Source organism: Chlorocebus sabaeus, chromosome 11, assembly GCF_047675955.1.
Source record: "Chlorocebus sabaeus isolate Y175 chromosome 11, mChlSab1.0.hap1, whole genome shotgun sequence".
NCBI lineage: Eukaryota > Metazoa > Chordata > Mammalia > Primates > Cercopithecidae > Chlorocebus > Chlorocebus sabaeus.
In genome coordinates this window covers 72,871,632-72,883,926 of record NC_132914.1, presented here as the reverse complement: position 1 = coordinate 72,883,926, position 12,295 = coordinate 72,871,632, and the positions used below count along the sequence as shown (strand labels likewise).

Here is a 12,295-nt window from a genome sequence, read left to right as displayed (position 1 = left end):
TCTCAATCTTCCTGCTTTTTTCACACAAAGAAGAAACAGAAAAATGAATTTCAATAGTGACAGCTCAAGTGTTTTTTTTTCAGCAGTAACTTTCTCTCTCCCTTTTCAGCTGCCTCTCTTTGCTGCTCCTCTTGATCCTACCAAAGACCTTGCCCAGGTTATCACTGGAATCAAGAAAATTAGGGAATTTTGTATAGAGGCAAGAACTGGCACATGGTTGTTCTACCCTGTGGGATAATCTACATTAGTGTAGAGTGAAAGTGTCTTATGCCTTTTTGGAAAGAAAATTCCACAAGAGCAATAGGGAGAGACTGCAATCTCATGACAGCCTGCTCGGGCTTTCCCATTATTTGTAATATAAATTATCATGTAAGCTAAACACTGGTAATTTTAAACTATTATCTGCCACTGTTTCTCAATTTCGTGCCTATGCCTGGGTATCAACCCTCTCTGGGTCTTTAATTTCAAACACTATGTCCTTGTATTTGGGTTTCTCCCCCAAATTATGAATGACTTTCTTCTTTGGGCCTGAACCAAAGTCAATTGTATTAAATGCCACGAAATAAAAATTTCTGGATACCAAAGAGAGAAATGAGTCAAATGGTTAAACATTCAGTTCCCTATTAAAAATAATTCTTATATCATTGTTATCATTTTGTATCTGAAGATAGGAAACTGTGTGTTGAAACCATACTGGGCACTGACATGGTATTTTGATTCATGTTGGGGCACATAAACTAAAAGGACTGCCATAGCTTTCAGGTTAGCCTCTGCAAGAATATCTGGGGCATCTACTATAGCCCTGGAGGGAGCATCTGCCCTTTTCACTGCATCCCAGATCTCTGAGAACAAATGTTGCGACTGATAATAAAATTCACCAGATCCTCTGCAGGAATAATTGTATTAGCCCATGTGTAGACAAGGGCACAACCAGACCCTTCAACAAAGGAATATACTTTATTATTTATTTTTGGTTTTTTGAGACAGAATCTTGCTCTGTTGCCCAGGCTAGAGGGCAGTGGTGTGGTCTCAGCTTACTGCAACCTCCGCCTCCTGGGTTCAAGTGATTCTCCTGCCTCAGCCTCCCGAGTAGCTGGGATTACAGGTACCCACCACCATGCCAGGTATATACCACCATGTATTTTCTTTTTTCTTTTTTTTTTTTGAGACGGAGTCTTGCTCTGTTGCCCAGGCTGGAGTGCAGTGGCCGGATCTCAGCTCACTGCAACCTCCGCCTTCCGGGTTTACGGGTTTACGCCGTTCTCCTGCCTCAGCCTCCCAAGTAGCTGGGACTACAAGCGCCCGCCACCTTGCCCAGCTAGTTTTTTTGTATTTTTTTAGTAGAGACGGGGTTTCACCATGTTAGCCAGGATGGTCTCAATCTCCTGACCTCGTGATCTGCCCACCTCGGCCTCCCAAAGTGCTGGGATTACAGGCTTGAGCCACCGCGCCCAGCCAATGTATTTTCAGTGGAGATGGGGTTTCCCCATTTTGGCAGGCTGGTCTCAAACTCCTTATCTTAAATGATCCGCCCACCTCGACCTCCCCAAGTGTTGGGATTACAGGCGTGAGCCACCGCGCCCGGCCAAAGGGATATTCTTTAAATAGCTTAGTAAGACATGATTCCATAAGTGATGATGGAATCTCTGAAACAAAAGTGTGAAATTTTCATATATTATAGAACAGTGTTATCCAATGGACATGTAAAGTGTAAAATTTTAAATTTTCATGGTGCCATATTTTTTAAAAAGTTAGAAAACAGATGAATTATGTTGTTAATATATTTTAACTATTATGTAAAAATAATATAATATAAATTGTATCATTTCAGCATATAATCAATATAAAACTTATTAATGAGTTTTTCCCCTCCAAACTAAATATTCAAAATCTGTTGTATTTTATTCTTACAGCCAGTCTCAATTTGGACTAGCCAACCTTCAAGGGCTCAATAGCCACATGTCACTAGTGGCAATTAGTTGCTAGTCTTGGATGGTGGAATTATAGAATCTCCTGAGATTGAATATACAGAAATTCTTACATCTCAAGATTAAGTAATCTTTAGCATGTCTTGCTTAGGAATAATGGTCACAAATTTATTATTCTGTCCTCAAAAGAAGTCATTAAATGTCCGGTTGATAGGACATTCAAGCTTCAAAGTTGAGCGGGGAAGTACAGATTTTCCCATAGATCTCCTATAACTTATTTTGAGGCTTTGTTCATATTATTTTTGCTTTGCTTTGTCTTGGGTTTTAAACCAATTTGATATCCAAACTATGTACTTAGCTTTTTTTTTTTTTTCTAAAATGAGACAGCCTTACCTAAGTAATTTCAACTAATTTTTAAAAATAGACTGTAATTAATTTTTTTTAGAACTGTGCTCCTGTTTTCTTAGACGTCATTAAAGAAACTGCTGTGGGAGATGAGAAAGAGCATGTCTATTTCTATTCCAGAAATATTTTACTTGTTAACCTCATGGTTGATAAAATTATGATCAATTAGTCAGAATGTAAGCTGCATGAAACCATGTGATAAATTGTTCCTCAACTAGAAAGTTGGTTCGCCTCCTTATTAACTTGCTTATTTTCTTTCTTTTTCTTATAGCTGTCCTTCCTGATAGATTTTTTTTTATGGGTGTCATAAAATCAATCTTGCATTTTAATTTTTACCATAGTAATAAGCTCTTGGAAACACACACACACACACACACACACACACGTAGATAATACGTTGTAGTACAAAAATTTTGTTAAATAACTGTTTTCATTTTTATTTCTAAATCTCAGTTTATACCAGAGAGTGACCACTGAATAGTACCTAAATGGAAGTTAACAATGATTATGAAAATATAAATTACCTTTACTATAATTATTTTGCCTTTTGGAAATGCTTAATAAGATTATGGATAATTTATTATCCAACACTCATACATGACACCTGTCAGAGATGCCTGTCATTTGTAGCTGCCTGGATTAATTTTATATTGCTGCATAACACATTACCACAAGCTTATTGGCTTAAAACTTAGCTTATTATCTCATAGCTTTGTTGGTTGGAATTCTGCACAGAATATAACTAGGTTCTCTGTTCAGGGTCCTGTAAGGCTAAAATTAAGGTGTCAGCTGGGGCTGGGGTCTTATCTGAGGCTTAGGACCCTCTTCCAAGCTCATGGGGTCATTGGCAGAATTTGTTTCCCTGCAGCTGTCGAACTTGTGGACTTTGTGTCTTTAAGACCAGCAGGAAAATTCTCTTATGCTTCAAATCTCCTCTCAGTAAGGGCACATTCCCTTCTAAGGGTTCATCTGGTTAGGTCAAGCCCACCAAGGATAATCACCCTTCTGATTAAATCAAAGTAAACTATTTAGGGCCCTTAATTCCATCTACAAAATCCCTGTTGCCATATAACTAATCTTGGGTATAACACCGGGGAGTGGAGATAGTGGAAGATCTTAGAATTTTGCCTACCAGATTTTCCACATGCCTTGAACACCCTCTATTCATTTGATACGTCTCCACGTTGTGAGCTCCATTTTCCAAGGGTAGTTTGAAAAGAAGAAAAAAAAAAGGTCTACATTCTCAGACTCCCTTGTGGCTAAGCTGCAGATGTGTAACTATGGTTTTGTAAGTTAGAGGCACAAGTAAGACTTAACCGTGGAGGTGAACTGTAGCAAGAAACAGATTGGGGATGATTCATGCCTTTTGCTAATGTGGGGGTGGTGGTGGCCGTGGTAACTTCCTGCTCAGGCCAGTTCTTCAGGGCAGTTCTGAGGAATGGTTCCTGAGGGGGTAATCTTGAGACTATTCCTCAGCCCACCCAACAGTTCTCTGAGCTGTCTAATATCTTTCAATAAATTCATTTATCTACCTACGCTAGCCACAGTAGCACCACAGTAGATTGCTTACAAAATAGCCCCGATGGATATGACTCCTAAAATTCCTTGTATATACTTTATGACTCTGGAGGAAATAATGTCTTTCTAATAAGATGAAATTCAATTAAAGCATTTTCCCTGCTTAGAGAAAATGGCTGTGGTTTATTAAAGAAGCATTTGATGTCTATTCCTTCTCTACTATTATCTTATTTAAATTTTCTGGAACATGATTAGTTATAATGTACCTATAAGTTTTCATAAAACTACCATGAAAATAATTATGCCTGAATTATATGCATTCCATAAATATCATCTAGCTATCTCCTCATTTCATATTACCTCCTTTCCCTCAATTGCAACAATACTGTTAAGATATAAATAAATCATTAATACTTGATTTTCGGATATATGCTCTTGCTATTGAGCTTGAGATATTAAAAAATCTCAGTTGACTATAGTTTACCTTGAAATGTTCCTCCCATTAAGGCATTTGACTGTTTTGGTTATTGTTGACTGATAACAGCAAGCTAATTGTTCACACTGAATAATTGTGTGAAACTCTTTTCTACATAATTTTCAAAATTCTAAACAAGTTGCATTTTTACTACTCTTCTCATTTTTTTCTTTAGATTTATGTTGTATGACTAATTACATTCTAAATTCCAGGAGAAAAGGTATGAATACCTGCAGAGTATTTTGTAAATAAACATTGATTAGGCAAAAAATGCCATGTTTTCTTTCATATGATTTCAAACTGATTGTATTTTTCTATTTTTATTTTATGTCTACCATAGTAACATTTTTAATCGGTATCATAGACCCAAACTTCCTTTTTATGGAAAATAACCTATTCCTAATGATAAATAATCTTGTCTTTAAACACACACACACACACACACACACACACACACACAACACATTCATTATTAAATATTTTGTACCTGAAATAGTCAGTCTATGATCCAGTGCTTAAATTGTTTAATAAATGATAATATATTTTGCAGATTAGCCTCAATATAAGGTGAATAGTGATTTTTCAATGATCTTTTGTTCAGCTCTAGTGTTTCCTTCATACCACCAAACTCACACTCTGCGTATACCTAGATTTGCATCCTGCTGCTCCTGCTAACTTGCTGAGTGGCAGTGTGGCCTAGTGGTTACTCTTTTGGCTTTTTGTTTCCTCATCTCTAAAATTAGGCAGCAGATTCTATGATTCTAAAATTTATCTACAAGTGGCCATTATTTATGTAAAGTAGTATGAGTAGCTTTATTAAGGACATCATTTTTATCATGATATCATTTATCATTATTTTTTCAAATGTAGTTCCTGCTGAGAGTCTCTACTATTGTGTTTTCTTCTGTCTTATTTTGTACTCAGGAAACATTTTAACTAGTGTATATTTATGTATGTGTGTGCATATGTGTACTTTTAGTGCTTTCCTTGTGGAGCTGTGTGAGAGACGTCATCAAGGCAATCTTAGGGTTAACGAAAGTTGTTTAATACAATTACTATATTTTACAAGTGATCAGTTTCATTTAACAAAGTGCCAGTGAACTCACAGGGTTTGCACCATTTTTTAACCAGCTCCAGTCACTAGCCAATTCATAAAAATAAGAATGTATCTCTGGAATGGGGAGATAAATTTATTTTACCTAAATGTTCCATCGGATGAATGTTTCCTGTTCCCGAAAAACATTTTTTTTGGATACTTTAATGATTGCCAAATATTCTTTTAAATTTTCAATTCCAGATTGTTAGTGGGACATTCCATTGACAGGGCTAATTGTCAGTGGGTTCTGAACTATAACAAAGAAGTATTCTTAAGCCTGGTATTTCCTGGACCTTTAAAAATCCAGGATTGTTTATAAGGTAGTATCAATTAGGATTTGTTGGTGGTAAGAAGCAGAAATTAACTTTTTACTAAATAAATTGAACTTATTAGAAAGATCAAATAGCTCAGAGAAGTAAAAGAAAAGCTTTACGAGCCAGGCTGGTTTGGGCGCAGTGGCTCACGCCTGTAATCCCAGCACTTTCAGAGGCCACGGCGGGATGATCGCTTGAGGTCAGGGGTTTGAGACCAGTCTGGCCAGCATAGTGAAACCCTATCTCTACTAAAAATACAGAAGTTAACCAGGTGTGATGGCGTGTGCCTGTACTCCCAGCTACTCTGGAGGAGAATCGCCTGAACCTGGTGGGTGGAGAAGTTACAAGATGGAAGGAATAAGGGTCTTTGAGTCCTCTGAACTACTTGAAGGAGAATAGCCACACTAGAAATACTCATTGGACCTTTATGTGAGCAAGAAATCGTTAAAAAATTTTTTTTTGAGGAAATTGAAATTTTGGTACTAGATATTAAGCCTTACCTTAACTCATACACCCACTAAGATTGTGTGAAGTTGGGGGAGAAGGAGCTCCTCTGGAAATATGAAGGTGTCATTGCCATAAGAAAGAAAATAAGTGATGGGCAGGCAAGAACAACAGCCATCCACCACAGCAGCCCCTGTAATGATCCCTGTAATGGACACCTAATTTGCATATCAATTTATAAGCCATTAATGGGGGCCGTGGTAGTCTGAGTAATGGCCTCCCAAAGACGTCCATGTCCTAATCCCAGAAGCCTATAAATATATTACCTTACATGGCAAAGGGGAATTAAGGCAGGAAATAAAATTAAGGTTGCTAATCAGATGATCTTAAAATAAGGAGATTGGTCTGGACTATCTAGGTGATATGTAATTATAAGGGACCTTAAAAATGGAAGAGAGAGGCAAATGAGGAGGTCAGAGTGATTGCAAGTGGGAAGGACTTCCCTCGCCTATTCTAGTTTTGAAAATAGAAAGAAGCCAGCTTCAAGCCAAGAAATGTGCATGGTCTCTAGAAGTTGGAAAAGGCAAGGAAATAGATCCTACCTAGACCCCCACAAAAAGGAATGCAACAATGCAGTCCTGCTGGTGTCTTGATTTTTGCTGGTGTCTTGATTTTAACTGATGCCTTGATTTTAGCCAATATCTTGATTTTTAACCTGATGAGACCTGTCAGACTTCTGGTTTGCAGAGCATAAGATGATAAATTTATATTGTTCTAAGCCATTATGTTTGTGACAATTTGTTACAGCAGTAATAGGAAACAAATATAGGGACCTAGGCATTTGACTTTAGTTAATGGGGATATGCCAATAAAGACATCTCCCCTTTCTTAAGAGGAGAGCGTCAAAAAAAATAAACAATTTCAAAGTGCACTTAATTGAAGGGTGGAAGTGTGTGTGTGTGTGTGTGTGTGTGTGTGTGTGTGGTGGGGTGGGGTGCGGGGAATGTTGGAAGTAAGAAAATCAGGGAGAGCAAAAAGAATTCCAGGAGGAAGAGTGGTCTAGATAACAGCCCAGAAGTAAAAGAGAACTTTAAAAATTTATGTAAGTCATTCTAATTAACAAGAAGACAGAATTTGAGACTGATGATGCTTGAGAGTTGAACAGAGCTAAGATCATGAAGGGTCTGGTAAATCCACCAGCAGCTTAGACTTTCTACAGATGACAATAGGGGGTCCTTAAAGGGTTAGAAAATGAACAGACATGGCTAGATCCACTCTAGATGGAGTCTGATTTCAATGTGAATGATGTATTAAAAGGGGATGGATCTGGAAGCAGAAAGGCCAATCAGGAGTTTGCCGCAGAGCCTTGGGCAAGTGATGGTAGGAATCTGGCATAGCACAATGATAGTAAGAATGAAAAGTAGATGGATTTCAGAAATATAGAGTAGAGCCTATAGATTAGATAGTTGCCTTTGGCTTGGGCAACAGTGTGAAAGGTGATGTGATTCATCCAGCTAGAAATACAAGATGAGAAGGAGGTAGGTGTAAGGAGAAAGAGTGGGGAAATAACGTGTTTATGGTTTTACTTTATCATCGTCATCATCATCATCATTGTAACAATACTTACAACAGTACAATATCAGCTGAAATTATGCTATCATGTATGTATCTATTTATGTGGTCACTGTCAGCAAACTTCACAAGGGCAAAGGACATCATCTTATTCACTAGAACCTGGGAATGCTGCACACAAGTTCCTTCACCCAATAACATTAGAGGTTCTATTTTGTACCCAAGTACAACTGAGACCTCTCTGAGAATTGCCTGGTGGATAGCTGGGGCAGGGAGAGCTCATGGCGCTCAGGAGATGAGAGAAGGCTTACTCACACTTAGCAGGAAGGTCATTCCGTGGTCATAACTTAGTAAACTTCAAAGATGCTATTTGAAAAGGTTGCTGATGGAATACATTTTAAAAGGATTACTGTATGTATGCAGTAAAACATGAAGGGGATGTTTTGTTGATTTCAACTTTTTTCTCAAACCACTGAAAAGCAGCATTGTCTCATATGGAAGGGCTGAATTTTCTCATCAATCTCTAGTGCCTAGAACAATGCCTGGAACGTGGTTGGTGCTCAAGCGATATTTGTTTATTTTTATGTGAGCTAGGCACTGTTCTAAGGACACAAATTCTTACAGCACTATTTTGAGGTTTTAATTATTCCGACTTTAAGAATGAGAAAACAGGCTGAGAAATCCCACAATTCAAACTCAGATCTGTCTTGCTAAAAAGCCTATTATTTTAATCATTCTATTACTGAATTTGTGGGATGTGTGGAACATCCAAGTGCTAATATCTAGTAGACAGTTGAAAATATGGGTCTGAGTTCAAGACAAAAATCTAGCCTATAGATACACTTTTCAAAACCATTAGCATTTAAATGTCGTTTGACACTAAGTGGGTAAAATAATGTTACCGAGGCAGTGACTTTCAGACGTATTGACTATAGTCAGGACTAGATTTTTTTTTTTTAATTAATTTTTTTTTTTGCAGAGACCTACTACACACACAGACACACACAGACACACAGGTCTCCTTTTACAATATTTACACCTATTAAATGTGATAAATTCTGTTGTTTTCTATTCCATTTTCTTCTATGCAATTCGATTTCGTTTAAAAATGCTACTTGCAACCCATGAGACTGATGACATGAGCCATCAGTAGGCTGTCCTCTGCAGTTTGGAAAGCACTGCCTTTGGTAATTTGTAGTAAAGAAGCCATGAACTGGCAACCCACCGGCCATTTCTGGCATGGAGATGTATTCTCTTTGGCATGCTATTTCTGGCATGTAGATGTGTTATCCTCGAGCAGATTTTTAAACATCAGAGATTTCAAATGAAAGCCTGAATTTCAGATTGTCTTGATAAATGGAAAAAAAAAAATTGCTAATAGTTATATTACCTATTGGCTGACATTGGCTGAAGCTGAGAAACAGCTGCTTCCTGTTTTCCATAGACACATGTACTCCTTCTTATCTTTCTCATCTCCCTGACATTGAATACCAGTTGCCATTTAAGATTATGCTTGTATTTATTTTCTGTTGTTGTTGTGGTTGTTGTTTTTCTAAGAGAAAAGGTATTTCTTTACTATATCAAAGATGGAAAAACTAAAGCGTAAGAGAGCCACATAACTTTTCTTTCCTACCACCTGCTTCATTGATTCATGTTATCTACAGATCTCTGTTATCACTTGGGTTTGTGAGTCACAGTCTAGAGTGTTAAAAGAGAGAGCCAAAGACAGGAGGCTGGTAATAAACACAAGAAAAGGGAGAAAAAAGAGTCCTAGAAAAATACGAAGGAATTACCAGAGGGTTTAAGAGAAAATCCATAAGAATAGGACACCAGGAGTTAAGAGCATCCAGTTTAGGCTTTATGGTATTTTTAATGTCAAAGGCATTTGTTGATCTACTTGGCAAAAACTGTCAAAGGAGATTCTCTTCTCTTTAGATAATTCAACTCAGTATCTCACCCCCAAAGGCAGGAAGATACAAAAATAAAGGATTTTAGCAATGGGGACCTGTATTAGTGTGCTAGGGTTTAATAAAAATATTATCATGTCACACTAATACAAATATTATCATCTTACACTTTATGTTAGAGGATGAAGATGTTGAATGCAGTTAGCCAGATATTATTTTGGTGATGGTTTTTTGATTGAGTGAGAAAATGGTTCTTGCACATGCACTGCTCTTTGAAATAGTTTTCATGAGACAGAGGTGGTAGTGGAAGCCCTTGACTCAGTGTGGATTGGGACTGAGCACTTTCACATAACTTTAGCCATCCATTTGAGTGTCTCAAATTACCCTACCAATGGATCCAGGAGCCTGGTACTATTACTGAGGTCAGAATTGTGACATGACAATATTTTTATTAAGCCTTAAGTCTGTACTAGCATTGGCTACCATCGTGGCATATCACTGAAGTGGGTATATGCCTTGGTCTGTTTGGGCTGCTGTAACAAAATACTGTCAACTAGGTGGCTTATAGAAAGTAGACCTTTATTTCTCACAGTTCTGGAGTTTGGGAAGCCCAAGATGAAGGTGAAGGCATGGGGAGATTTGGTGTCTGGTGAGGACCTGCTTCTGGTTTATAGATGACACCTTCTCCCTGTGTCCTCACATGGTGGAAAGTACCAAGGGTCTCTCTTGAGCCATATTTTTTTTTTTTTTTTTTTTTTTTTTTTTTTGAGTCTTGCTCTTGTCACCCAGGCTGGAGTACAATGGCGTGATCTTGGCTCACTGCAACCTCCGCCTCCCAAGTTCAAGTGATTCTCCTGCATCAGCCTCCTGAGTAGCTGGGATTACAAACACCCACCATCATGCCCAGCTAATTTTTGTATTTTTAGTAGAGACAGGGTTTCACCATGTTGGCCAGGCTGGTCTTGAACTCCTGACCTCAGGTGATCCACCTTGGACCTTTTTTATAAGGGCACTAATTTGGTCCATGAGTGTTCCATCCTCCTGATCTAATCACTTCACAAAGGTTCTACCTCTTAATCTCATCACTTGTGGGTTAGAATTTCAGCATAAAAATTTGGGGGGATAGGGATCACAAACACTCAGATAATAATAACATATAAGATGAGTTGAAGTCCTAGGAAAGAGGCTTTGAGAGAAGGAGTTAGTTTGCATAGGGAAATCATTTATAATCAGTATTGACCAAGGGTACTCCTTATAGTGGCTGGAATAATACGTCATTTGAATAAACTGGTGGTCTTCAATTTAGATTGCACCACCAAAGAATCAAAAGTTCCTCAAGAATTAACAACTGAATATCACATGAGACAATTTCAAGGAGGGAAACAAAATAAGCTGTGCTATAATTTTCAAAAAACGACTAAATTTTTAACACAAAAATAATTTCAAAAAGGATTTTCACCTTACCAGTAGTCTTTTTCATTTAATAATAAAGGAAGGAGAAGAAACAAAAAGAAAAGATAGACTATTTTTGCCTAAATGTCATTCTTAGAAGCAGAGAAGTGTTTGCTTTTCTTCTGTTCCTTCAAATCCTAAGAGAGCAGTACAAGCTGGAGCTTCTCTGCCTTTTCATCTGCCAGGAAACAGCACACAAATGCAAGGCTTCTCTTAGCAGGGCAGAAACATTTGTTTTCTTTTTTTCTATTCCTTGTTGAGCTGAGCCCTTAAATAGAAATCTACCCACTGTGCTTCTATTGTGTTGTGAGCACCGTGACTTCTGTTTATTCTTTATAGATCACATTTTCCATGTTTTACCATGTTAGCAAGTTAAAATGAATACATATTATGAAGTGTTCACAAGTGGAAAATTTATAATTCTTTGGTTGTGACTAAAGGTTGAGTTGCTAAAATATCATAAAGGGAAATTTGCCTAGAATTAATATATATAAAATACTCTGTGTTAAGTAGCCAGCCATAGCACACAAACTAATCAAATCTCCAGGACCTGAGATTTTACAATAATTAAGATAATACTTATAAGTAATATATATTATAATGAGAATTTTATTATTCTATGGAAGATTAGTCAAGTAATAGGAAAAAATTGCCAACATGACATGTAGGGCAAAAATGACTTATTAGTATCTGTCAGTCTAAACAGGGTCACTTTCCTACCTCAAAGTCATCTATCAAATAAATCCTTCTTCCCCCATGGAGGGAGATCAACTAGTTTAGCTGAGGTCTCTCCAATGTGAAGCAGTCAGCCAAGAGAAAAGGAGAGGATTCAGAAGCTAAGACATACTTTACTTAGTCAAGTTGGCAGGAGAAGACACAATGAGAGAATGAGGAGCTATGCATGTTTAGGGAACTGGGCAAGAGATAAACAAATAGTAGCAGCTGTTGTCTGGATGTGTCCCCTCCAAAATTCGGGTGTTGAAACATAATGGCCAATATAATGGTGTTAAGGGGCCTTTACGAGGTGATTAGGTCAACGAGCGTTTCTTCTCTTGTGAATGGGATTAAGGCCCTTATAAAAGAGGCATCATTAATGCTTTGGCTCCTTCACCCTTCTGCCTTCTACCATGTGAGGATAACACATTCCTCCCCTTGAAGGATGCAGCACCAGGTGCCATCTTGGA

The 12,295-nt window shown here is 37.7% G+C and overlaps 1 long non-coding RNA gene across 4 annotated transcripts in view; it reads left to right on the top strand.

The window, feature by feature from the left end:
• LOC119623861 (uncharacterized) overlaps positions 1 to 12,295 on the top strand; it is a 380,205-nt gene that overhangs the window by 298,684 nt on the left and 69,226 nt on the right. The window lies entirely within an intron of this gene.